This window comes from Podarcis vaucheri, assembly GCF_965113315.1.
Source record: "Podarcis vaucheri genome assembly, chromosome: 6".
Taxonomy (NCBI): domain Eukaryota; kingdom Metazoa; phylum Chordata; class Lepidosauria; order Squamata; family Lacertidae; genus Podarcis; species Podarcis vaucheri.
In genome coordinates, this window is record NC_138764.1 from 42,690,605 (window position 1) to 42,714,663 (window position 24,059).

General features: G+C 40.7%; 1 long non-coding RNA gene across 1 annotated transcript; it reads right to left on the minus strand.

The window, feature by feature from the left end:
• Positions 1–9,127: 9,127 nt before the first annotated feature.
• On the minus strand, positions 9,128–24,059 carry LOC309534865. Its single transcript, XR_014220905.1, has 3 exons — positions 23,636–24,059; positions 19,760–19,943; positions 9,128–9,300 (listed from the first exon to the last, which is right to left on the minus strand). It is a non-coding gene; the product is annotated as an uncharacterized lncRNA (long non-coding RNA).

A 24,059-nucleotide genomic window follows, 5' to 3' on the forward strand; every position in this document is an offset into this window, starting at 1 on the left:
GCAGGGTATAAATAAAAATTATTATTATTATTATTATTATTATTATTATTATTATTATTATTATTATTATTAATGTTACCCATCTCTCAGTCTTCATTTGTTGACTTTTCCTTTCTTCCTCTTCACCAACTGTTTAAAGTTTTAAACTATGTTTTGCATTGTTACCACATATGCTATGTTTGCAGCTTTGAAGAAAAGCAAAGTTTTTTTTAAAAGACCTGCTAAATAAATAAATAAAATATATTACAAGTCTGTGGGCAGTGTTTGTCATTCCTAATTTTATGTAACATTCTGTGCAGCACCTAATTTTGGGATTCTGTTGTCACGTTATCTAAAAACACAAGAAGAGTCCTTCTGGACCCATACCAAAGGTCTATCTAGTCTCTATTCTCACATTCTCTTCCCACAGTAGCCAACCAGATGCCCATTGGATTGGAAGCTGACAAGTAGGACACGAGCACAATAGCACTCTGCTTCCTGTCATCTTCATCAAGTGGTGTTCTGGGGTGGAGGTAAAGCACTGCTATCATTGTAGCTAGTAGCTTTTTATAGCATTATCCTCCATGAATGTGTCTCATCCCAAAGCCATCTATGTTGGTGGCCATCGCTACATCTTTCTTCCAGCAATTCTAAGTGCAAGCTGAAAACTGTTTTTGCACCTAGCATGTCCTAATTAAATCTGTATAATGCCTAGTGAGTGTGATATTAAATTGGGCTTTTCTATCATGCCTAGCATTTATTACACACACACACACACACCAAAAATCCCCCCACATTTCAGACCTTTCAACATCCAACAAGAAGAGGAATGCAGGAGAAATGAGAAGCTTATTCGCTACATCATGATGTGTTAGTTCGTGCCTAACAAACTATTTATCCAACCGATAATCAAGATGTTATTGTGTGGTTCCATTTGCAGCTGTTTTTCATTAAGAGGGTGTGGCCTACCAGGTAAAGGAAGGTGATGGCATGAAATGCAATGAAAAGCCATGTCAAGTCTCCAGGTTTAAATTTCTTTCAGGATTCTAGGGGCAACAGATATTGCGCAGCTTTTAGAATCTCTATCTGCTGATCTGTTTGGTTAGTATAGCTTTTGATTTTATTGCATTTTGTGATTATTGTTTGTGAGCCACCTTGAACTTTGAGAAGGGGAAGCAGGTTATAAATATGTTAAAATCATCCATCCATCCATCAAAATAATGGCTAGAGCAGCTTGTGCTGCTGGTACACTGTAACGAGAGAATGCTTGACCTGACTTTTCTTTGGTTTATTTTGAAGGAACAAGGCATACGTCTGGTTTGCATTGCATTGTGGCATCCATGACCTCCATAACCCTCACTCCTCTTTGTGACATAGAATACAAGACCAGACTTCCTGACTCCAGAGACTGCAAGGAGGCAAATGCTGATAAGTCATCAATGACATTGGGGAAAACTCCCCGTCAGGGCCAGCCCACCCATGAGACGGGGGGATGCAGCTGCCTCGGGCACTGAAACACCAGGAAGCAGCATTCCCCACAGGCCCCCACCACCAACAGAGAAGCAGTGGTGGCTTCCAGCAAGATCTTGTGAGAGTCTGTGAGAGTTCGCAAGAGCTCATCAGAACCTGCCATCATTGCTGCTTCACAGGCGCCATCACACAAGCCAGGTAAGGGGTCATGGCAGCAGGGTGACAGCAGTGGGGTGGGGCAGAACCTTCTTGTTTCACCTCAGGTGGAAAAATAGGACACAATCTCCTTCTCCCAGTCCTCTCAGAGAACAAATTTTCTCCAAGCATACATTAGGGTCAGCCCAGGCATGATTTATGACATCTTAAAATTAGAAAGAGAAAGCTTGTTTACTCTGAATTCAGGAATTTACGCTAGGCATCTCATGTAAACAAAATGACAATCATTAAGCACTTTTGAGAGAAAAGTTACCAACTTTTGTTTCACAAGAAACTTCTATTTTCCTCCTCTTATGACATCACTCCGCCTCCTATTTTATATATACACCTATGATACCCAAAAACTCATTTAAGGCTGCCATTCTGAGTGGCCTAATCAGCAGAGCATGACTTCAACAATGCTCACCATGCTCTACACTGCCCTCAAGGACCAACTGTAGTGCTCCATTGGATATCAGAAAAGGAACTAGTAAGATTTTGTTGCCTAACTATTTATCAGAGAGACCCTAATTCTCTCAAGTACAGAGGTATTCATCCCAGCTTTGGGTCCTGACCATCTTTCATTCTCTCTATTGTTGGATTGCCCTAGTTGCAAAATGGTAACTTTGCTTCTATCTCGATCTTCCGAGTCCGTAAGTAACTCACCTACTTTTGTACTTACTACAGAATAAGGTCATCATTCCTTCAGCTCAGGAGTATGAATGTATTAATTAAGTGTACCTGTGGTTTTTATATGTAAACGTATTTTGCCCACATCCATTACCGTGAAATTAATTTACAGTATGTAGGCTTTCTTTCTTGTAATAAAAAATAAGTCGTGTCATTACATATTTAGGGGGATAAGTATGGCTTAAGCATACATTAGAACAGTACTTGATTGTTTCTCCATGCAAAAGATCTCTCCTCTTTCAAGCAATGTTTTTTTCCCGGGTTCTTACATGGAGTGAAGTTTCCCACATATACGTGTAACAATGCTTCCTGAGGCATATGGCTGTTCACTCTGCTGGAACAGATGGACTTTTAGTCTGATAAAGCAAAGCAATTCTTATCTCCTTAAAGATGGAAAACCATATAGACAATTCCATCTGCAAATGCATGAAGAAGAGTTGCTGTTGCAGCTGCCACATGCTCTTCAGTTTCCACAGAATATTTCTCAACTTAGCTTGAAACCTCTAGGTCTTTTCCATGTGCAGTATCTGGAAATCTTTCAGCTCTGTCACTATGATATCTTTGGGGATCTAAAAAAAAATGACAATTACTCCTCCTTCAAACCGCCTTCCATTCATATTGTTCGCTGTGCTGTGCGTTGCAAATAGAACATTTCCCATTAAGATGGCATCTCAACATTTCTATATATGCAGAGAGCATGTTGTGAAAAGCTTTTAATGATAGCTAATGAACCAGGCTGAGAGAGGCAATGCAAACAGTAAACAATGTTATTATAGCAATTTATAAATATCTTTCATTATTAAAAACAGCTGCTCAGTCATGGTGTTCTAAAATGAATTGAAGGATAAATCTGGAAGTGATTTTCAACCAACCAGGTGTCAACTCTGTGCCTACTTACTTGTTTCTCTGATAATATTCTAGAATGTGATTAATGGGCTCTTCTTTGTGCAGCATAAGAGAGACTTATATAGTACCATCACTGGTAAGCCAGTTGAGGGTCTCAAAAAGCAGAGCAGAGTACTACTCCACTGACAATGATATCTCAGTGGGACAATGCTGGCTTGGACAGAAATGCCCTGGACCACTTACAGAAAGTTCCATGGGTATAGCTGTTCCACTGGTGATGTTCCACCACAAGGGTATTTGTGTATTTTAATCTTGTATTTTAATCTTGTTTTTAAGTTGTATTCATTCAACTTGTTTTTATTATTGCTTGTTAGCCGCCCTGAGACCGGCCTTGGCTGGGGAGGGCAGGGTATAAATAAAAATTATTATTATTATTATTATTATTATTATTAGGGTAGATGCAGAGCATACTGGGTGTCAGGAGCCCAGACTGCCGTCTTGATATCAAAGCGCGCAAGTCGTAATTAGCTTGAAGCTTTATTGCAAAAGAAACAATCAGCCTCAGATGCTCTGTTGGAGCTTCCATACCCTACAAATCAGTTGACCCTTCTGGGGAATTCTTCCTGCTTCTGCAGAATATCCTGAACCTATGACCCTTACCTTTCTGGTTTTGTTTCCTATCTAATACCTTTCCCATACGTCTACTCCTGGGCTCATTGCCTCCTCTTCCAGCGGGGAAATGTCCCCCCCCTCCTACTTTCTGAGTCTGCCTGTGCTTCTTGAGCAAGTTGGCTTCTCTCCTCCTGCCCTCTGCATTCCTTTCATTGTCAGGGGGCGGGGGAGTAAACAGCCGACTGCTCCCAGGTGCCTGAGAGAAATGTGAGCTTTACTGCTGCTGGCTGCTTCTTAACTCATTCTGTGCCTCTCTACTTGGGGCAGATGTGTTCATGACACTGGGTATGTGCCAAGGGTGGGGCAAAGATCTTAGCCCTGTCATTTCCCTGGTGTGATCCTGAAACTGGAAAATTCCCTCCCATTGCAGTAAACAAAATTGCCCCCTCCCACCCTGCCCATAGCAAACTTTGTATATCTCCCCTCATCCCACACCAATGTAAGGTAGGATTGGTCTGGCAATGTCCAAAATGCCAGGACTGTTGACACTGAGAATGTTGACATGCCTAATGAGTGGCCAAATTTATGGAGAAAATGTGTGAGTGATTGTGGACAGTTGTCTAATGGTGATTGTCAACGATGACAGTTGTAATTCCTTATTACAACTCACCATTACATTGTATTGGCCAGAATAAAGAGGCACAAGGGCAGAAGGTAAGGCTGTGGGGGAAGTCAGGTCCCTGCAGGTCTCCCATGAAGGGGGATAGTCTTTCTGCCTCTCTAGATTTTTCCCCCTTGTACATATTAATGCCGGCCATACTTAATGCCACGGACAGGGTAATCACTCCAATGCACTGATAAGTCACAAACTAATACGCTTGTAGAGACGAAAACTAATACGCTTGTAGATCAAAAATCTAATGCACTGACAGCTTTCTTTGCTGGAGGTTCAGTGCACTTCTTAGCCAGGTAAACCAGAAGTTGTTCCTCAGATCATATTTTAATCTGAGCCAGAGAAGAAATTCCACAAGTCTCCTGCTTGTCTGGATGGAAGACAGTCAGGGTGTATGAGTGTGTAGAAACTGAACAAAGGTAAATTTTGCCTTAATTCCTCCACCCACCTTTCCTCGGGTTGTGCCCATCACTGGCATTTGACCCTTGGAAAGTTGCCTAGAAGGAAATGCTACCCTCGGGCCAAAATAGATTCCCTCCCCCCGCTCTGGAGTGTTGGCAGTACTTCCAGTTTTGCATCATCCACAAATATGATAAATAGGGTACCAACTCCATCCAGTTGGACCTTCTTGGGATCTCTTTGAAGATACCTCACAGCACTGACTGATCCCTTTGGAGCCCCACTTGTTATTCTTTTCTAGCTTGTTATTTATTGTCCTCTATTCAGAGGACAATAGTTGCCCCTGTATGGCCATGGTCTTGACCTGTGTCTTCATCAGGTTTAAATGCAGCTATGAGGAAGAACGGGATGCGGGTGGCGCTGTAGGTTAAACTACAGAGCCTAGGACTTGCCGATCAGAGGGTCGGTGGTTCGAATCCCTGTGACGGGGTGAGCTCCCGTTGCTCGGTCCCTGCTCCTGCCAACCTAGCAGTTTGAAAGCACGTCAAAGTGCAAGTAGATAAATAGGTACCACTCTGGCGGGAAGGTAAATGGTGTTTCCATGCGCTGCTCTGGTTCGCCAGAAGCGGCTTAGTCATGCTGGCCACATGACCCGGAAGCTGTACGCCGGCTCCCTCGGCCAATAAAGCGAGATGAGCGCCGCAACCCCAGAGTTGGTCACGACTGGACCAAATGGTCAGGGGTCCCTTTACCTTTACCTATGAGGAAGAACAGAACAAGAGTGATTATTGTGCTACATCAGTAACATCTGAATGGCAAACAGCATACTTTCTTCCTTCAATTTTCCATATAGTATCTGCATTGGAAGTCCAGAACTAACCAGCCTAAAAGATCAGCCTGCATATTTGGATTTTATGGCTGCTGAATTGGGTTATAAACTTTTATTTTAGAAAAGGATATAAGAAAGATTTCTTGTTTTCATTATAGCCGAAACATTACTACTGTTATATCTAAATGCAGACATATCTAAACAAAACAAAACAGCATCTTCCAGTGATGAGTCTTTTTTATATATGCTTTTCCGAGCTAGCATTGAAGAATATGCAGGTGCTTTCAGAAAGAAAAAGCAGCATAAAACCCCAAACAGAAGATTTCAGATATTGTTAAAGCAGATTCACATTTTATTGCCGCAGATGTGCAGGCAGCTGTATAGAAATCCATCAATAGTTGATGCTTTTGAAGCACTGACAATCAGTCTGCGGGGAAAATAAACTAAAAAGGGCTAATCCTGGATTAAAAAGTATGCAGATTACTCTCATTTTAATGATGAATAAAGCTGAATGAAAACCAAAAAACAACAACCCAAAACCCTATGTTAAGTAGCATAGAATGTAAAATTTGTTTGGAAGCAGTTTAATCAAGCAGACTATGCATGTCTAAAGATGACCTTGGGCTCAAATACTAGAAGAGGCCATGTGTCATATTAGATCCCAGGACAGCTTTCATAGCCATGATGATGAAAAATACATTTCTAGTAACCTCCAGTGTTTTGGCCATTTGTTGTGGTCCAGACCCCTGACACAGTTCCTTTCAGCCACTAGCCTTCCCACCTGAAGAATGCTATGTATCCCTCTAATGCTTTCAGCCTGAGGGCCACATTACAATGGGTGGGGCCAGAGGGGAAAAGAGGTGGAACTGGGAATGTGACTCTTACCTCTGTGCAGTAGCCTACATTTCAGCCACACGAAAACAATAGAGTTCTACACACACAAACGCACACACACACACACCCCCACTCCATTCTACATTCAGGTAAGCAAGAGACATTATGGCAGCTCAAGGACACCTTAGAGCCAAGTAAAAGCACTCAAGGAAGTTACAGAACAGGGTGGGTGAGACTGTGACCTCGGGAGAGGAGATGTGGTGTAGGGATTGGGGCATGGCCTGGGGACAGTCCCTAGATCTGGACAGAGAGGCATGTGGGGCTGCATTTGCCTGCTCAGAAGCAGCACCTCAAGAGCTTCCTATAGTCGACAGAAGGGCTTGGTCCTAATGTGAAATGAAGCACATAGTTTTGTGAACCTCAGAGGTGACCTCACAATCTATATTTATGGTGGGATTGCCAGTCTGCAGGCAACATACAGTGGAAGAGCAACAGTGGGTAGCACAAAAAGCTTGCAGTATGGAAGCACCCTATGTCATTAGAAGGGCCATCAGATCAATTGTTTTAAAATACATCACACTATAAATTCCCATGAAGAAGCTTTTTGTGATATTTTAGCTTAGGTTTATCCTTTCCCTGTATTGAATTTCAGCATATGAACAGGAAATTAACTGGCCTAGAATTTGCTTATGCCCCTGACTCATCCATCCATCCATCCAAGGAAGAACATATTCGGTGCTTTTTTCTGGGGGGACGCAGGGATATGCATATCCCTAAACATTTTGTGAATCTAAGTTTGGCCTCATTGAGGGGCAGTATTTCAATAGGAGTAGGAAAATGAGAGTACATTTTTTAGAGGGGGGGAAAAGCACTGGATACATTTATTCTCCCAGTTGGCTACTTGGTACTTGGTGCAATGCATTATGAAAGATTATGCATTTTTGTGGTAGTTCAAGATTTCTTCTGCTTCATGCCCAAACGTACTTCGTTCTTTGTGCCCCAAATGCGCTGCTCAAGTCATTGTTTATCCTGCTGTAGCCTCACTGCACCCAAGTCATGGCAAAAGGGGGGTGAAACCCTGTTTCCAATCCCTCGTCCATTGAGGTCAATGGTAATATTTCCTTGGGTTTACAAGGAGCTAAATTAGACAGAGACCATAATACTGATCTAATGGACTGCTTTTGATCTTTTGCATTCAGTTTCTTAACAGCAGATTTCCTGTGCCTTATTGCAATCTACCTTTAAAACCTGACAGATGTCCTCCAGATTTCCTGAACCACAGCCCATTTCAGTGTGGTCATCATTGCATACAGTGCAGTAGCATCCCAATGCTTCCTTATTATAACCTCTCTCTCCCCCTCACCTTCCTTCCTTCCTTCCTTCCTTTTGCATACACTTTGCTTATTCACTGGCAACCCAGCTGTCACTATTGGCAAAAATATGGCAGGGTTGCTGTTCTTTCCCTAGTCACTTTGAATTCCTGTTGCTTTTAAATTGTGGGTGGACTTTTTCTTGTTCCTGGTATTTAAAATACTTCTTATTTTAATCTGGCTGGCACTTGGAAACTGCCCTAATCCATTAGGGACAGTGGGTGATTAAAAAAAAAAAGAATCACAAACATTAATTGACGAATGCACCACTGCAGTTATTTCGGCTGGCAGCATTAAGTATGCTGACCAATACTACACAGAACCTTTCTCTGAATTCTTTACTGGAACAGGAGAAGATGGAAACAAGCTGAGTCCTCTTCCTGGACTGCAGAGGAAAATATATTAAATTCCATTTCACACAGCTACATGCATTCATCTTACCACAACATTACACCTTGGATTAGAACAGTAACTGAGCCATCACATAGACAAAAGCACAGGTGAAACACTTTAAAAATATTTATGCTGTATTAATTTTAACACATACACAGTGCCGGATTTACGTATAAGCTAAACAAGCTATAGCTTAGGGCCCCACTCTCTTGGGGGCACTAAAAAAAATTAAAAGGGGAAAAAACTGGATGCACATTTCCAAAATATAAGATAAAAAACAAATAAAAGCTACATACAGCAGCAGTGTTTTGTGTGGTGTAGGCTCCTATGATGTAAGTAATGGGCCCCACCTGCTAGCCTGCTCCCTAAAATATCACTGGTTTGCTCATTTCTATATACGTATAGGGTGCCTATATTCTGCATGTGCAAATGGCTTTAGATACCTATTGGGTCCATAAATTACCATATAGCATATATTCAACACAAAAACAGTGACAATTTGTTGTTGACAAAGGACAGCTGGACATATAAAGGGCCCCATTACCTTCAGGAGCTTAGGGCCTCATCAAGCCTAAATCCGGCCCTGCACATACATAGCAATCAATGAAATTGTCTGAAACAGTTTCTCATATAACGATTTCTTTAATCCCCATTTGATTCCTTAAAACTTCCTTCTGTGTTTGCTTTCAACATGGAGTCCTTCCCCATTAATGAGGGACTAGAACTTAACTAGATGTGATGTTTATGACGCAATTAATAGCAACCACAGTGTGTACTTTTAAATAACAGGCACCGGGGGGGGGCATTTCATATGAAGATCATACCACAATAGCAACCTGGGTCATCATAATGGTGCTGGTGGTCATGAGAGACAGTGAAAGACAGGAAGTATGCAGCTCTGCCATGACGTTTGCTACTTGCCTGGTCATCGGTGCCAGGTACAATTCCCACGGACCTTCTCAGCAAATAACCTTTAAACCAGCTCTATGCAGCAGGACAGATGTTCTTGCCTTTGAAAATAAAAACATACTGCACTGTATAATGCAGACTAGAATAACATTTAGGATTTACGGTACATGTTACCTGTGGGCGGGCACGCAGCCGAGATAAGGCACTATCCAATTGATTTCCCGTAGATGTCACATGGAGAAGAGAAGAGCTGGCTACAGACCTCAGAATCACCAGTGAATAGACTAATGCAGACACTCACTGCTTGAGACATGCCTAAGTCCTAAGGACTTTCCAGACATTATTTTGAGACAGCTCTCTGCTGGCATCCTGTCTACACAGCTTTATGTGTTATGTGTATAATTTATTACAGATCCCATCATCTTTAATTTAAGATACATGCCATAGCTTTGCCATGGATTTCAACAGACTTGTGTCTGCTTATGCTAGCTGTGCATTTGAGCCAACAGTTAATTGGTTTCAGCTTCAATATTATATTAGAAAGTAGCATATAGGCCGCACGTCCCTGCATTTAATAAAACAGTGCCCCCCCCGCGGAAATCAGCAATGACAAATATGATAGTAGGAATCTTCCGCTACAAAGACTTTGAGTTGCCGTAAGTGCTGGGACTTCGGATGAAAAGGTATGAAGCTATTAATGCCTATCTTAATATATATTTGGGCTTGATTTTGAAGTATATGCTAACATAGGCATTAACAACCTCATACATTTTCATCCCAATATTCTGAATAGTTTTATACCCAAAAAACAGATACCACAAGCAAAGTTATGCAATGAACTTTAGACTACTGTAATGACTTTTTTTAAAAAAGGAGTGTATATGCTATAAAGACAATGTTGATGAAAGACTTAAAAAGAAGTTTTGACTAGAAAAGGTGAGGAGAGAAAGAGTGGGGGTCAAAGATCAGAGAACAAGGAGGCACAACATAGAAAATCCCTAGGATTTTTGGCAGGGGAGGATGTTAGTAGGGAAGTTTTGTTGTTGCAAAATATGCAGATGGAACCTAAAATTACTGAAATGAAATGTTTATATTTTTAGCAATGGCTTTCAAACATGTTGCCACTTAATTGTATAAAACCATCTTTGAAAACAAAGATATCAGTTTTTTTTTAAAAAAGGAAATCATATAGTATATCTGGTTGCATACATAAAAAGCTACAGATGGAGTTTTTATATACAGTTGTTTGCTCAGTAGATAGAATATTGAATCCTTCACCCATTAACTGTATCCTCACTACAAATTTGCTGCACCTGCTATTTTACATCTCGGTATATTTCATACTGAATATTTATGGCTCATTCAGAATGAAATGTGAAGGTCTCTCTCTGGCTAGTAGCAGGACAATGATGACACCTACTGGGCACAGTTGATCAGTCTTCATTACACTGACATAGCCAAAATGGCTTTGCTTATTTTAGGGCTAGTGTCACTTAGCTAAATAAATGTTACGTCAAATAAGCAGGGGAATGCGATTAACTAACTGCATTTGAAAATTTATTTACTGACAGCATTCTCTAAGCAGCTTACGAATAATAAAACATTAAAAAGCAAGAATTGAAATTGTGAACATGAAAGCCCACTGAAGTTTAGATCTGTTTTGGACTTTTAGTGACCGTGTGTTTCTCTGTGCTCCCCGCCCCCATTTTCTGTTCCTGAAATCTTCATCACCCCCAGTCAGCGTGGCCCACAGTTAGGGACTATGGTCCAACAGCGTCTTGAGGGCACCGTACTGGCTACCCCCAATCTGAACCAGTAATGGGGAAACTGAAATCCTTCAAATGCTTTTGGGCACTGACTGTTGAAACCTAAATCAGGAACAGCCAATATGATGCTGTCCAGATATTGTTGGACTTCTGCTCTCATCAGCATGGCATAAGGTCGGGGATCAAGGGAGCTATAATGCAGGACTGGAAGGTCACAGGTTTTAATTTAACATAATAAACAGGTTAGCTAGCAGGGGTGTCAGCTTTAATAAAATAGGGGGGGCAAGTAAGCCCTGCTCTGCATAACTGATCACATGACACAGTGCATGGACACCGTCTGAATGGCAATGCCCATCAACTGGAGGGGGGCTAGCCTCCTCAAATATTGTTTTGGGAGGTGAAGACCCCTCAGCCCCTACGAGTTGGCTCCTATGTTAGCTGGAAAGCCATGCATCGCATAAGTTAAGGAGTAAGACAGCAGTGCATTAAAATCACCGTTGCGGCTGATAGAAGGCCTCACAGTATACTGAAGATATGTGCTACTTCATTCAGTTCCTGGGGACTGAAGAAGAGAAAACACAGTTGTCAACTTTATTCCTTGAGTAAATGGCCTAAACTTTGTTTAATATGTTACTTGTTGGAAACATTAGTAGCAATAGCATTTATTTATATAGCTCCATCAATGTACATGGCTCCGTACAGAATTAAAGTAAGAAATTCTACCCCAAAGGGCGCAAAATCTAAAACAAATATAAGCAAAACAATAAAAATCAATAGTTTAAAATGCTTGGTTCACAAGCCATTATACTGAGCATAACTGAGCTAGCTAACCAGACCCAAGGGCCTCAGAAATAAAGATAAGTTTTTAAGAGAGATTTGAACGTATGGAGTGGGAGGGGGCAGCCCACAAATGTTATGGAAGATGATTCCAAGCATATGGAGCAGCAAGAATGAAGATGCAGTAGAGAACAAGAAAACCCTAAAACAATAAAGTCCAGAATTAGAAGAACAAAGAAAACCACTATGTCCATAGCGGGACACCAGGGTTGAGGGATAGGAAGGAGACTGACCCTCAAGGGCTTTAAAGGTAAAGACAATAAGCTTATTGAGTATTCTAGAGTTAACAGACAGACAATGAAGTGGCTGTGAAAGAGGAGAGGCATGGTCTGATAGAAGCGCCAAGAAAATAATCTTTGCTGCAGCATTTCGAATGGAAACAAGAAGACTGTTTGTCTTTGCTGTTTATTTATAGCCTGCCCATTAAGAATAGAAATCCCTTCTCAGCAAGAGAGCTGTGCTACAGCACCAAGATAACAGAGGCTGCACGATATCAAGGAGTCAACTCTTTTCTCTATATTTGTACTACAATAGTCTGCGATCGCACTGGCCTAGTCTGAGCTACTTTGAGGTGCAAGAGAAGCATGGATGGAACGGAGACTCGGAAGCCAGCCCTTGTAGGAATCTTCTTCAGAGGTCAAATCAGTGATGATACATTGGGCGAGAGATTTTGGTTATAACATACAATTGGCAGCATGGGAGAGGTTATGGAATTGGGATTTAAAGTTCACAGCATGCTATACTCTGAAAGAAAATTATATGAAAACAATATACTGTTGGTATTTAACCCCCAGTAAATTAGCTAAAATGTATAAATCAAGATCAAATGTATGCTGGAAATGTAAAGAGAATGAAAGCACCTTCTATCACATGTGGTGGACCTGTAAAGTAGTAAAAGAATTCTGGGAGATGATATACAATGAGTTGAAAAAAAGTTTAAAATAACCTTTTCTAAGAAACCAGAAGCTTTTCTTTTAGGAATTCTAGGTGCCGAAGTCCCAAGTGACCAGAAGAGATTATTCAAGTATGTGACTACAGTTGCCCAGACTTTGTTAGTTCAGAGATGGAAAGAAAACATGGTCCTACAAAGAAAGAATGGCAGATAACAATGGTTGACTATGCTGAAATGGCAAAACTGACAGGAAGAATTAGGAATCAGGAAGACTTACATTTCAATTAGGAATGGAGAAAGTGTATAATGTATTTTTTAAAAAAAAATATTGTAAGCAAGTATAATCATTAGTAGGACTGATATGACACTTATAGCTAAAAGCTGAATTACGGATTAGTTAAAGATTTGATAAAATTGGAGTGACAGATGAGATGCAGGAGAAAATGTTGGCATAAGGATCCACAAAAGGGGAGGAGGGAATTAAATGGGGATTTATTGATTATACAGTGGTACCTCGGGTTACATACGCTTCAGGTTACATACGCTTCAGGTTACAGACTCCGCTAACCTAGAAATATTACCTCAGGTTAAGAACTTTGCTTCAGGATGAGAACAGAAATCGTGCTCCAGCGACATGGCAGCAGCAGGAGGCCCCATTAGCTAAAGTGGTGCTTCAGGACGATGTTTGAAATTGGAAATATTTAAAGATAAGAAAATTATACAATGGTACCTCGGGTTAAGTACTTAATTCGTTCCGGAGGTCCGTACTTAACCTAAAACTGTTCTTAACCTGAAGCACCACTTTAGCTAATGGGGCCTCCTGCTGCTGCTGCTGCGCCGGAGCACGATTTCTGTTCTTATCCTGAAGCAAAGTTCTTAACCTGAAGCAATATTTCTGGGTTAGTGGAGTCTGTAACCTGAAGCGTATGTAACCCGAGGTACCACTGTAGACATGTACAACATAAGAAAATATAAAAGAACTGGGGGAGGGAATGGAGGGAAGTCAAGGGATCGGAGGAATCCCAAAATATGAATTTAATATGGTATGAAAACATTTTATTTTCTATTTTTATTTTAATTGTGTTTGTTTATTATGGTATGTGAAGGCAATGTCTGATTGTGAAAAATAATAAAAATAATAATAAAAGAAGAAGAAGATGTTGATGTGCATTCAGTTCATGTGGACAGCAGGCAGCTTCTCATTGTGCTACTCCAGGCAGCTGCCTAGACAATCTGTATGTGTGGACTAGCCCTGCTTGGCTTATATAGAAGGCCGAGTTGCTGGTCTTCTTTGTCCCTTCTGATCCTACAATGTATTTTTTTGTTAAATTTAAAGCATTTCTAAACCACTTAATATTTTAGAAATTCAAAGTGGTATTCAAAAACAGCAGAAAACATTATCATAAACATCTATAAAAGAGAGAAGAGCACAAACAGGGAAAAGCAGGAATTCAGAAATAACAGTCCCTAATCTAGTGGGTCAGGGAAAACCTGGGCAAAGAAAGATATGGGCCCCTTAAGATTTGTGTTTCATTGAGGATGTATTCTGCAACATACCGTAGTTTTGACACAATAATAGTGCATTGGTGGTCGATTTATTCTGCTTCATTAGTGGTTTCCCTCGTGCTGCTATATTATTGCTGTCTGAAAGGGCTACAGCACAACAAAAGTGGAACAAAAATAAACCAGAACCTTTGTGGAATAAAAAGGTAAGAGATCGCGGCAAGAAGTTACAGAACATGCACTATAGGGAAATGAAGCAGTGTGACAGACAGACAGACAGATAGACACACACACACACACACACATACACATATACATATACACCTTCAGATACAAATGATATTGATAGCGGAAACATCTATGATTCCCCCAATAGTTTCATAAGTACAAATCATCATGCGTGTACAATTAAGAGGGCATATGGGGAGGTTCCGTACTTTTCACGGGACACCTGAAGCAGGTGCTAGATGGAAGAACAATGGCAGAGAATATTATAAAGTTAGATTTTTAAAATAAAAAAATCCAACGCTTGCTTCTTGAATATATATTACTTCAACTTTACAATCCAAAAAAAGAATATTCCTGTTATGAAGGATCAGCAGCAGGTGGGTGACTCACTTCCACTGACAGAATGACCGCGTCTGGTTTATTGTCTTCAACAAATAAAAGGATTTCTAATGAACCCCGACAGGTTATTTGGAAAGTGCTGAAGAACTAGGATCAGGTGCAGTTTTAGGTTTGTTTTGTTATTTTTCAATATTCATCTAACCTGTCAGGATCTCATCCAGATTTTTATTATATTATTTTATTTTTGGAATAATGAATGGAATTGTTTTATCAGTACTGATGCAGAGAGCATGAGGTGGAAAAAAATATACATTCCACTGAAATGCTGTCATCCAAATCTTTTGTTTAACTGACAAGAGTTGTCATGTTCTTTCGGTACCTGATGGGCAGAGTGTAAACTGATAAACAGCTTAAAATGAAATTGTCAATCACCATTACAAAGCCTCAGCTACTTTCTTCTTCAGCTGGAAAGCAGTAAGAGGCCTCAAAATTCAGATTCCCTGTGCCCCTCTGGACATAGCAAGAGACAACGAACTTTGTGAGTATGATACCGGCCTCAGAGAAAGAGGGAACAACTATTGAGGAATGACACTTGGGGGTGTATTATAATCATTCTGGAAATAGCAGTTTTTACTCCTTGTCTCAGGAGAAGAAATGTTGCTGAATAGATGCATATAAAGAGAGACATGCAGCTTCCAGGTAGGGACCGAAATACAGCCAGCCTTCAAAAGTCACACTTCTACAAATTTTGCAATGCTGTTCTCCAGGCAAGTAATATGCACAAAATCATGCACAATATATATTTGTGTAATATATATTAATAAATATAACATACAAACATGTGTTACATTGGGGGGATGTATATTATGGGAAGCTGCATACACACCTGTGTAAATTAGTAGAAATGTGTACTAAAATGCTGTTGAATTTTCACAAGGGCTTTTTTTTTTAAAGCAAACTAATGTGGAGAACTGAAAATAGGATTGGAAAATGAGAAACTAAATAAACAGATTTACTGTTCATCTCTACTACCAGGTGACCTGTTTATTGTGGATTCATCCTCAATGTTTTTGCACAATGTTTGCAGGGAAGTTATATATGACTTCAGCTGTTTATGGAGCACCCATGCCGATTAGTTTCCAGGGAGGCCACATCAAACAATTGTCTACACTTTCCAGTGCCATCATGTTCCCTACTGCAAGAAGCCAATCTTATTTCTTTTCTCTTTTGGTCTACTAAAATTTAGTTGAATACCACCCAGTCCAAGCCATTTCTCTGCAATACCACGCAAAACAATAGTTTCTGTGTCTGTAGCTCCTTTTGCCTCTTAAGCCAAACAGAACCATTATTATTATTATTATTATTATTATTATTATTATTATTATCATCATCATCATCATCATCATCATCATCATCATCATTATTAGCTTACTACAAAAAAGTCTAAAAGCAGCTTACATTTTTCCAAAATACACGCACAATAGCAAATTAAAATACATCAGAAGATTTAAAAGCACTAACTAAAAGTGCTGATTTTGCAGTAGCAGAAAAGCACACCCTCCTCCACCAGACTACAACACAAACAGCACTTAAGAGTGAAGCGCTGGAATAAATTAACATGGAGTTACATGTGACTTTTATATTTAAGTACATTTAATAATCTCCCCCCGCCCCGCTCCAGATAATGTGACTCCCACAAAGTCTCCCACTCAGGTATTGGCCAGACTGAGACCTCCTCTGTTTCAGTAGTGTGGCTGTATTATGCGCCTTTATACTGTGCTCTGGTAAAGACAGCCTGTTCAATGCTGGCTCCAAGATCTGGGGAGAACAGCTCTTGGGCAAGTTTCACTCAGATGGGTCCCTTTAGTCTGGAAGACACATTCTGACATTTGTTTTTTGTTCTTTTGGGATAGCCCATACAAAGAGAATGTCAGTGCTATAAGAGAAGAGTGCTGGTCCTAAGGCTCCCATCAGATGCTCAACTTTGCCACTACCCGGAAGTGGTCCATTTGGGTACCAGAAAAGCCTTTCCTATGATGCAATTAGGAGCAAATTCTAACTTGAAGCTGCACCAGATGGGATGAGGGAGGGGGAAATCTACTTTCCGGTGGGGAAAGAATAGGCAGGGCAAATGGCTCAACCTTCTCCCTTCTCTGTCACCTCTCTGCTCCGAATCTTACCCTGCAGAATCGCTTTTCCAGTTCAAAATATGGCCTGGCTTTTGTTACATGTGTTTGTACATATCGTGCCTTTTGGGGAAACACAGGGAAGGCTGCTATAAACATAGCATTATGGGATTTTTTTGCCCAGTGGGAAGCTCTGTTGAGCTCTCCTTGTTACTAATATGTAATAGCAATAATTGTAGGTTGATTAAGGACCATGCCTGTATCTGCTTTCGCCAGGAGACAGCTATCAGCATAGCTTTGTTGCTCTGGAGAGCATCAATCATACAGTGCCATAATGCAAGGCATGGATAGTAGGAGGAAGCTAACTGGAGTGGGTGGACTAAGGCTGGAGACAAATGATAGTCTTTTCGGAGTAATGGAGGCATTGTTGCCTGTGATGTGCACATCCATCCCATTCTTGTTTCCAGCCAAACAGTTCTACAGGTGTTTGTAGTGGCCTGGACCACAGATAACGGTGGAGCAAAACAAACGAATGTCAATAGCACCTCCAACATGCCATCTTCAACTCTCTTAAGAGCTGTTTGTCCTAAGGGAATTCTTGCCTTACTATAAAAGTGATGTGGAGGATTTTTCTAAATGTTTTTATTAAAATGTTTCATGGAGGAGTTTTGTACCTGGTATCAGATGATATCAGGTGTGGGGCAGGTGGGCATATAACTGGCAAAAAACGGCCTCACAGACCAAATGAGGACTCCTGGTGGGCCTAATTCGACCCACAGACCCACAGAAGTGCCTGACATAGATGGATTAACTATCAGACTCAGCACAAGCCAGTCCTCTGTTCCAGAACCTGCAGCCTATTGTTGCAGCGTGAAGAGCTCCTGTTCAGGGTTCCAGTCAGTCAGCCATGCCCTCTTTTAGGAAACTCTGTTCCATTCCATCTGCCAGCCATTGTTCCACCCACCCCCTGCCCCCTCTCCCACGGTCACTCGGTCAGCATGCCATAGTCAGTCTACGGCACTGGATATTGGATAGAGGACAATTTGCTTTGCTATTTCAAAAAGAAAAATATCTGAAAATATTTCTCAAACCCTTTTCACTCATTGGCGCAATGTATTTCAGGAATTTGAAATGCCATAAACTTACTTTGCCTTAGAACATAAATATATTTCTCATGGCACAGAGGCTGAGATGGTTTGGATGCCAAAAGATCTGTGTGCCGTGAATGGGCTTGAAAAAAAATCCACGTTTGTGTTATTGCTTGGATTTATTTTGTGCTTCCTGGAATCAAGACCCCATCTGCAGCTTTGGTCTGATTATTTACTGAGCTGTGTCTCACCTAGATAAATCATTTGGGGTGGAGGTGAATATATATTCATCTTGATCATTCTCTGCTTTCCAAAGTCTACAGCAGAAAAGCCTGGCCCATTCCTTAACATTATTGTCCACAAGAGTTTACAAGCATGATAATTTATACATCTGTAAGGTTATCCACAGAAATTGCTAAGTGCGAAATTCTTGGGTGCCATCACAAAAATGGTTTGCTGCTGTGAATTCACAAGATGTGCCTTTCATGAACATGTTTTAATTTTATATTAGATCCATGTTTTCTCGGAACTGATTTTCAGTTTATAAATTATACCCAAGTACAGATGTCCCAGCACAAAATACATGCAACTGTCATCAGTATTTGGCGCATGTTCCTTTTTTTTAAACAGCTACATTTAGCCCTGTTTGCCACTTTTTGAAAGACTGCATGCCTCGATTTGTGCACATGCGCACCCTTCACACTTGAGGAGAGGTGTGTGTATTTTGTAATTGGATATCTGAATCCGGACACAAAATGAAAAGTCCTGTGACCTAAAATTATAACTTGATCTGAAGAAGGTGGATGTGACAGCTTGATCCATAGATGCTTCCCACATATCTCTCTGCCCATTATATGATATGTGTTTTATGAAATCCAAGCTGGGCCTTCAGTGGCTATAAAGAAAATCCAAATCTGTATTGTAAATGTCAGCTAAATTGCTGGCAAATAAAGGCCTGGGTTTTGCTGGAAGAGCAATAAGCTCAAGTGCACCGTGAGTTATTTATTTCCAAATGGGAGCCCTGCTATTGAAAATATCTGTTTGACAAGTGCAATGTGCAGAAGAAAATCATCCGTGCTGATTGGATGAGAGGTTGTTACCAATCAAAACACTACAGAGGTTAGCCAGAGAATAAGAAGCTGTAGGTTTGGAAAATAGATATAAACCATGAAATTGGGATCATGATGGCACCCAGGTCCATTTTTTTACATGGCCTAAGACACTGGTAAAGGGACCACTCGTCATTTATCCCATAACCACATTGAACAGGAACCAATTAAAAGGACAGAACCTCCAAAGAGGCAGCTACTAATTAACATTGTATATGTCCCTTAGTTAAAACAGACTTATTTGTAAGTAAACTTATAAAAAGATGTTGACCAGGCATAGGCAAACTTGGCCCTCCAGATGTTTTGGGACTACAACTCCCATCTTCCCTAGCTAACAGGACTAGTGGTCAGGGATGATGGGAACTGTAGTCCCAAAACATCTGCAGGGCCGAGTTTGCCTATGTCTGATCTTGACTGTAGAGAAAGCCACTGCTGGATAATATGTCAGTATATGAAGCACTTACAAAGAACCTTAATTTTAATGCCACATATAGCAAAGCATCCAGTGGAAGGAACCATGGAATAGGAATGAAACCTAGATAACATCGGTGCATGTGGGATCCCTTAGCAACAATATTAAAAGATATCTACAAAAGGCAAAACTGGGACAGTGTTTTACCATAGAGAATGACACGTGAGGCAGGCACTCCAACTGAGAAACCCTTCTCCTACCTTCTCCTGAGCTTTCCTGACGGATGCAAACAAGACCACTGTGTTGAAGCAACTCCACCCTAGTGAGTCGATTGGGAAAAATCTGTAGGTATTGTTGCTAACTTGTACGGCTAGATGCCAAGGGGCCTACAGCTCAGGCTAGGGATGTGCTCTCTGCGGCATTGCATTCTCTCTGCCTGCAGACCTGACAACGGGATAATTTTGCAATGAATCTGAATCACAAAGATGGCTGTCAATAAACCAAGCAACAAACCTGCATTTATAATAAATGAAGCAAAATAAAATAAAAATCCGAGCACCGAGATTGATGACAAAGGAAAAGAAAAACTGACATGTGGGAATAAATAAATAAAAAAGAGTGCAGATATTATACTGCATGGCTGCTAAAAAATGTATTAGCATTTTTATTAGAGCTACTGCTATCTTTTGGGTTTTGTTTTGGCACATTCTCAGGAGGTATGAACTCTTCATTTAATGTAACGAGAGATTTACATGCAAGCGCTAATCTTTTATCTTTTACAACAATTACATGTTGAAGAAAATATCTTCCAAGCGATGTCAGCTTGAGTGACATGTGAGCACCCCTCTATAAGCATCTGTTACAGAAATTCTATTACTGAAAGTCTGTCACACTTTAAAATTGGAACAAACGTTGTAGGAGACCAAGAGAGTTAAAATGTTATGATGCTTTGGGGGGGGGGGTTCCACTACTATTACAGAGAGCCTATATATATATATATATATATATATATATATATATGCAAATTATAAACAATAGCACATTGCTTGATGGTTTACAAAATTCACACATTTGCAAAATGCTTTGGGAACAGAGCACTAGGTAGTGTTCCTGTGAAAACAGAAGTGGAATAAATTAGCATTGTCTAGATTGGTGGATTGCTTTGGGGCTCCCTTATTTTCTTGTTTTCAGCAAGAACGTGTAGAAAGATCTCTCTCATTTCAAAGAAATGTGACTTCCCAATAATATTACATGTGTTTATGCAAGGGGGATGAAAGTGAGCATTATTACCTCTTCCAGATGAGCCACCATCACCATATATTTTTTTTAAAAAAAACTATGAAAACTCCAGTCCTTGTAGGAGGCAAGATGTGCAGACATTGTTTGTTTCATGCAAAACTAGCCTGCTCCTGCATTTCAGTGTTTTTAGCCAATGAATGAGGGTCATAGGAATGATACACATTTAACGAAGCAGAGCTAGCCCATTAACAAAAAGGGCAGAATGACACATTCATGGTTTGGAAGAACTTCCCTGTTCATTTTTAATCATTGGGTGGATCTAAACCTGGGGGGGGGACCCCGCTATAAATAAGTCAGAAATTAGATTATTTTAACAAACAAAGAAATTCCTATGGGAAACGTCATTTTAAACAATTCCTGCTCTCTGGCACCATCTGGTCTTGCATGTTTAAAACACATTCAATTCTTTCTTTCTTTACGAATGTAGCTGAGTCCCTTGTTTCTTTGTGTTCTCCCCCCCCCCCCCAGTAGTGGTTGCTATAGAAATAGGGTTGCCATAGTTGATTTTTTTAGGAAACCCCCAAACACAATTTTTTTTGGCTTACTTGCCAAAGATCCAAGACAAGCCTTCTGGAAATTCTGCCCCCCAGACATCACTTCTGCCTTTGAAATCCTGGTAATACCTGGGGAAATCTGGATGTGTGGCAGTCCCAAGATTTTAGTGTAGTTATGATTGGGCAGTGGTGTCAGGAGATAATGAGGACAGCCCTGCAACGTAGTTCAGTATTGTTATCCAATTGGCTTCATTTCAAAAAGGAAATTGAAAGGACCCCAGAAAAGAACTGCATACTTCAACTGGTGAGTGGATACTAGGCCGACCCACTGAGAAACAACCTAGCATGGACCCACCTAGCATGGAAGTTTGTCAGAGGGTAAGCCTACCTAGTCTAGCCCTCAGCAGTTATCAGGTGCCTAGTCACCTGATCTACCAGCTCTGTCCTGTTCTAATCAATTCCCCCACTTCAGAAAAAATCCTGCGGTCACCCACAAACCTAAGAAAAGCCCTGCTGGATCCAACCAAAGACTCATCTAACCCATCATTCTGTCTTTACAGTAGCCAACCAGATGCCTATGGGAAGCCCACCTGTAAGACATGAACCCAAAAGCCTGTGGTAAAAATTATTTCAAAATACAAATGTTCCATTATGTTCCCTAGAAGGGAGGGTAGTAGTTGAAGTCCAACAACTTTTGGAAAGCCACAAGTTCCCCATATTTGCATTAAAAAAACATCAAAACCTAATGGACTATGGAGAATTGGACAAAATGACAGGAATGATTCGAAACCTGCGAGACCAGAGATTTACAGAAGATTGGAAGAAGTATATGAATTATTTGAAGAGCAACTGTAATCAACAAATTACGCTAGTAGGACTACAAGAAGTTTTGTAAGGAGAAGTATATGAAGTGTTACAAAGTAGAAAAAGATAGAGATATTGGTTATGAGTTTGAAATGTAATAGGGAAGATAAGAAAAGCATACTGAGAGATTAGATTGGAAAATTTTCAGACAGGATTGATGGAAATCAAAAATTTGAATTAGATGTAAAAGTACCGTATGTTTAATTACTGTTGAAAATGATATATTAAAAAAACTAATAAAAAATATTTTAAAAAAAACAACATCAAAACCATTATTGTTTCAAAACACTGTGGATTATAGTTTGCATGGTTGTGCCACTGCTATCTCATTAACTAATTTCAGAGAATGTTGATCCTTGTTTTCTTTCCTCCCAAAGAGTAAGATTTAGATGGCACTGAATGAGGCTGTTTTCACACAAGTTTTCCTCTGGGACAAATAGGCAAGTAGGAGCTATTCCCAGGAGTGATCAGATATGCACAAAGCAAAAGCCATCGCTTTTTTAAAAAAAGTTTTGTTTTTTTTAAATATGCATTTCATAGAAGGGCTCCTGGCAGCTGATCTGAGAATGCCTTAATTATTCCAGATTAGACATGTGCAAAAATAAAGACAACAGATAAAAGGTAATGTTTAATAAAGTGAAATCAACCCAAACCACGAAGCTGGGGGGGGGGGTAGTCAAGTTAACCGCATCAGGCAAGAAAACAGGAGTGGATAGGCAGAAGTCATAGGCTGAACTTTCTGCAGGTGAGATGCAACATGAGCAGAGGGGAGGGCTGTGCATGCTGGTCCCATGCAAAAACATAATTTTGGTGACCATGTCCCTGATGGCTATGCACTCAGTGTTACTGAGAAAGGGGCAGTACGGGCCCTATACATGTCCACAGACCCTCCAAGTGTCCCTATTTTCCAGGGACAGTCCCGGGTTTACAGAACCTGTCTCAGTTTCTGATTTGATCCCAGAATGTCCCACTTTTACTTAGGACATCCCTATTTTCATTGGATAAACATTGCAGGGTGTGGAATTATCCAACCCCAGAGCAATCTGAAGGCACCCCTGTATAGGGAAGGGTTTCTTTAAAAAAAAAAGTTTAATGTTTTTTTTATATATGTTGTAAGACACATGATGTGGTTGGGGGAAGCCTGTCAGATGGGTGGAGAATAAATAGGAAAATGATGGTGGAATTGGACGTCCCTATTTTCGTCAGAGAAATTTTGGAGGCTGTGTGTCCAGGTCTCCCATGCTTTCAGGAACCCTGGATATAGGGCATGCCGTACATGCAGATGACTCCTTTTTCATGTACACTTATAAGGTCCTTCTCACAAACACCACAAGGGGCCATGGCCAACAGATGACTCAGCATCAGGTGCATGGCACAGCCCGCTTCACTCCCCGCACAAATTCACTGAATGCATGAGGTTTGTAGGAACAGTTCAAGAGATGAGGGGATTATCTATGAAATAAGATTGGGTAGCCTCACCATCAAAGCCAGAGCTGAGCTCTTCTTAATTCCAAAAGCGCCTCCATGGCACACATTTAGCATTTGTCGTGGCCACAGGTCAAGACTTCCTCAGAAGCCAAGTCCTTCAGCAACTGCCGATCCAAGGAGATGGGTTCGTACTGCAGTCCATTCCATGTGGATGCACAGACATTGCGGTCTGCTCCCTGTGTCCTGAACCCTGAGTGGCTGGTTCCCAAACACCTGAGGAGATCAAGAGAGCCCTGAAAAGTGATCCCCACAGCCGAAAACCCCATTACCTCAAAGAAACCAACAGTTATAGAAGGAGGCACTGATTCTTTAACTAGTCAGGAGACAACAGTTAGAGAACGGGGCCATTGGTCTATGACTACTTAGCCCAGTCTATGACTACTTACCCTCACAGGAGGGCTGGATGAGGCCTTTT